The sequence below is a fragment of the Saccostrea cucullata genome, unplaced genomic scaffold (assembly GCF_032062105.1).
Source record: "Saccostrea cucullata isolate Sc308-1 unplaced genomic scaffold, CSIRO_AGI_Scuc_v1 ctg11076, whole genome shotgun sequence".
NCBI lineage: Eukaryota > Metazoa > Mollusca > Bivalvia > Ostreida > Ostreidae > Saccostrea > Saccostrea cuccullata.
Window position 1 is genome coordinate 23617 of NW_026936577.1, and position 5534 is coordinate 29150.

Consider the following 5534-nt stretch of genomic DNA (forward strand, 5'->3'; position numbering starts at 1 on the left):
AAATACATAAAATCTTACGCCGTTAAGAAGCCGTTCTCTCAAATCTCGTTCGTAAGATCTCCTTTCTAAACACGATAGACCTCCTTCATCCTGTGCTCGGTACCAATTACGCATCAGTCCACAAAATTGTGCTTTGTTTTGGTAACCATATGAATTTATTGCTGATTCTACTTCAGAGCTAAATGTTTTCATAGCAAAACCAACATTCTGTTTATTAACATGGTTTTCTACTAAAGCAAGACTCAAATTAGAACCATTATCCTTGCTGTTTTTTGCAGTCTTCAGCCATGCTTTTGGCGATATTCCAGCTGAGGGAAAACCGGTTGAACATACTTTTGATCTTGTATTCGTCAACAGGTGCTCTGGGTCTAGAAAGTCTAAAATGTAATGAGAATCCTCCTCTATGAACTTTGGCTGACAATACCAAAATGGTGGATCTGGATGAGTTTCGTTGTCGTCTAATGAGCTTACTTTGCAGTCCTTTGTAAATGCTGCTTTTTCATTCCATTTTTGCAGTTCAACTTCATACTTAAATGATGCTTGAACTGCATTCAAAAACTGTTTTGGTAAGTTTGAGTAGATGAATGCCTTCACAATTGCACGCGGTGGCTTTGCATTTTGTCTTGTTTTTAAAACAAGCGATGATCCATCTCCAAATGAGCCAATGAATCTGTTAATGAGTTCGTATTTCTTCATGCTTCCAATCTTGCAGATGCCATGAGCCTTCAACTTTTCTTTAACTGGCTTCAAAATGTGCAATATTTCAGCCTTGGTTAATCGATTCATTGTTTCTGCATTTGAAAGGAAATTAATGAAAGTTTCCTTGACACAGTCATTTCTTTTTGGCATTTCTATAAAGTTTTTCCACATTGAATGAAAGTCGTATTCATCAAGATTTCCTTTGTTTGTAATGTGCGAGTTCCCACTTGAAGCTTGAATGTTCTGTGTTTCATTGTCTATATCAGTTGTAATACTTGTACTAAGAGGAAGATTGTCAATAAATGTATCCATTACCTCACTTGTATCTAGTTCTGGTTCCTGCACTCCATTGACTTGAAATACAGCAGTTGCTACAGTTTAAATTAATTCTGTCGCCGTTTCCAAGCTTTTAGATTGTTTTTCTTTCAATATTAACAGATCTCTCCAATTCAAAGGAGTTTTGTACGATGACTTTATTCCCAAAGGGAATCCAATGCTTATACTTTTGATTTTCTGATGCGATCTCTGCTCAACATGAATGTCAAAGTTGTTTTTTATGTCATCGAGTGATTGAAGACCCGGAATTCTCCCAAAGCATGCGAATTTTTGGACTAGTTCATGCTTAGACAAACTACACGCAGGCATCCATACATCCTTTGATAATTGCAGTAATGTTAATGGTTCATTGTTTTCACCTCGAACAGCCAATTTGTAAAATGCTCTGTTGCAACCACTATTGAAATAACGACCACTATTGAAATAATTATATCAATAGTGGTTGAGAGTGCATATCAATAGCAAACATAGTTCATAATCACTATTGAAATACGACCACTATTGAAATAATTATATCGATAGTGGTTGAGGGTGCATATCAATAGCAAACATAGTTCATTACCACTATTGAAATACGACCATTATTGAAATAATTATATCAATAGTGGTTGCGGGTGCATATCAATAGCAGACATAGTTCATAACCACTATTGAAATACGTCCACAATTGAAATAATTATATCAATAGTGGTTGAGGGTGCATATCAATAACAACATAGTTCGTAGCCACTATTGAAATACGACCATTATTGAAATAATAATAATATCAATAGTGGTTGAGAGTACATTTCAATAATAAACATAGCTATTAACCACTATGGAAATATGACCACTATTGAAATAATCATGAAAATGCATTTCAATATAAGAACCATAGGCTTCAGCAACTATTCAAATAATGTTTACTTTTTAGATACAAAATCAATCTGCCACTGTCGATTGATTGTTGTTTTACGTCATTCAGCAATTTTCGACTCATATAGAGACGTCACTATATACCGGTGAAGGACTTCAAAGTTTGACCTTTACCTGGCACTCAGGGCCATTCAGCAGTGAGGGATCTTTACCGTGCCAATGCCTGTCGTGACGAGGAACTTTGCAACTATCAAAATAATTATTTAAATCACTTTAAATCATTATTTCAATAACTATCTTAATCTTCATCTATCAACTGATGATGAAAACAAAAATATGGATGTTTTGGGTTGGTGTATCTATTTGGTCTGATTTCATTGAAAATGGTAAGTTAATAATACATAGTACACCTGGTCAATAGGGCATATATGCCACTTTAAAGACAAAATTGAGGTACAATATGATAAATAATATAATAAATTTCTAGAGTATAAAGAAATCATCCTTATTAAGCTATACATTTTTATTTTTTAATCTAAATTTATACATTTTTACTCACAATCCCATTTTTGTGAAATCTTGGTAAAAATTCAAAATTACGCGTTAAAACTCTTCTATCAATAAGACAATAGTTGATGAAACTATTGTTCTTATATTGAAATATATTTTCACCAACTATTGATATAATTATTTCAATAGTGGTCGTATTTCAATAGTGGTTATGAACTATGTCTGCTATTGATATGCATATTCAACCACTATTGATATATTTCAATAGTGGTCGTATTTCAATAGTGGTTAAGAACTTTGTCTGATATTGATATGCATATTCAACCACTATTGATATAATCATTTCAATAGTGGTCGTATTTCAATGGTGGTTATGAACTAGGTCTGCTATTGATATGCACCCTCAACCACTATTGATATAATTATTTCAATAGTGGTCGTATTTCAATAGTGGTTACGAACTATGTTTGCTATTGATATGCACCCTCAACCACTATTGATATAATTATTTCAATAGTGGTTGTATTTCATTAGTGGTTACGAACTATGTTTGCTATTGATATGCACTCTCATCCACTATTGATATAATTATTTCAATAGTGGTCGTTATTTCAATAGTGGTTGCAACAATTGCTCCATCAAAACATTCAGCTACCACATGAAGTCCATATTCTAGACATTTTCCTCTCACATCTCTCAGAATATTGGAAGCCTGCTGTATAGTAAAACTGTAGCCCGTTAAGCCATAGGCAATTGGGCACGAATGTGGAAGCTCAGTTTTGTACATTCTATCGCAATCAGATAACATCACTACCAAAACCTTTTTGGCAATATCTCGCATCAGGTTATAAGATCTATTTAAGCAAAGGTGCGATTTGGAAAGTACAGACTGAATGTGATCTTTATCAAATACCGTTGAGGACTGCTTTGCGTTAGTATGATAAAGGTACAGATCGTTAACATCATGTATATTGACATTAGGGTGACTACATGCTTTCCCAGTCACTGATACAACTTCACAGAGGAGAGTAGAGCAATTATCTGTGAATTCTTTTATTTCTTTTTTGAGGTTCTTAAGTAGTGGATGGAGTCTTGATGGTCTCTTTGGTACTTCTTGTGCATACAAATCAAGCAAAATATTCCATGTCTTCTTCCAAAGTGATTGGGAGAATGAAACCTCCAAAACCGTGGTTGATTTCGGCATCCAACATACAATGACTGCCTTCGTTACTTTTAAGGCATACATTTCCATCAGTACTTGGAATGCATAACGCTCTGGAAGGGTACGATACGGCCCATTTAAAAATCCATCTGGATGTGGACATTTGACTTCAACTGCCATTTCTGGTATCCCATTGTTTCGGAGACTTCCGTCTAGACTGACGACACAAAACGGTTCTCTATTATGATGAACGACGTAGCATCCCTCTTCATGGAAGTGTAGCTTTGGATAAAATGTTGGCAGTACAGCTGAAACAAGTGTTGCAATTCCATTGATTTCGTTCTCTACACCATGGCGCATTCTTTCCTGAACTTCCTCAGACGTTATGGGTTTATGTTTACCCCTAAACTTTTCGTCATAAAACTGCTGTTGTTCTTTAAGTGTCTCGAGACCTATTGCCTTGTAAATGGTACTCCCTGTAACTTGAGCTTTGGAACGAACATCAAACCATATTTTAGATCGTTGCTTTATAAACCGACTGTAGACATGAAGTGGTAGATTTCCATCGTCTATCATTGTTTGATCCATTCCTGCAAGACAAACGTAATTGCTAAGTGAATCCATATGAATGGAATTTTTCGAGGGAAATACAAATCCTTGCGACATTGCTCCAATTTTAAAAAAGTCCTTGATTGTAAGCGATAAATCTGTCATGGTGGATTGGATCTCATGCATAGATGTTTGTATACTACTAAGAGCATATGCCATTTTTGATTCTTTCCAATTTGGTCCCGACTCCTGTTTCAGTTTGTCAAATGCATATACTCGTTTGGAGTTCAGTTCCCTTAAATCTTGCATTCTGCCACTCAGGTTTTTTACAATATTTCCAACGTTCTTTCAAAACTCATCCATTGCACTAATTTTCTGGAAATTATTTGAGTCAATTTTTTTTATAAGAACCTGGATGCTACTTTTTTCACAATTGAATCGAGCCAACCGATCCTCGAGATTTGGTTTGTTCTCATGACCCAACAGTTTACATCACCAAATTTTCCTCCTGCATTCAGCTTTTTAAAATCCAAGCTTAATTTGAAAGGTGTTTGGCAACAATTTTGCGTTTTCAAAGCAATGGCCTCCATTAGGGTTGTCATTATCCCAGGGGATTTGCGATTTTCCTTAAGGACTACATCACTCTCACCCAAAATCTCTATGCTCGGGACGATGAAATTCACTGAAGACGAAGAAGTTTCCAACTCTCCAATTTCAGATACACCAGTGCCTAGCTGGCCTTTATTCTTCAAACCAGACATAAACCGTATAAACTTTCCTTTGAAAAGCTGTTTTCCAGTTCGCCAAAACTTTTTCACAGTATCATCATATCTCATTGAACATGGACTCTCTTTTGAAAACCAAAATACAACATCCAGAAATAGTTTATAAGCGATGTTTGTCAATGGAAGACGATTATTTGCCAAAGATTTGAAAATTGATAACCAGGCTGGTAATTGGTTATGTGCATTTAAATACTGGATTGCCGCCGGTAGATAAGTAGCAACATTTTGCAGGAATTCTGTTTCATTCTGTGATAAAGTCTGACAATTGATGATACAGGTTTCACTAGTCTGTGTATAAAATGACTTTGTGAGTGTTTCGCTTATTTTACATTTCTTTACTGGAGGCAACTCTATTGACGCTTCAATGTCAGTAATACGAATAGTTTCAGTCTTTTCAATTGGAATAATACATGTAATAGTTTTACCTGATTCAAAAATTTCCTTGGGTATAATGCCAAATTTCAGCTTTTTAAACTTATTTAATTCTGATTCTGCTTTCTTTATCAAAATGGTAAGTTCTTATGTTTGATGATAGTTCGATGAATGATAAATTATTTCGCTGAAGGACAGGGATGTTATATGACCAGACCTGGGGTAATGGTAATGTGTAATGTTAATGCATTGTAATCATTACATTT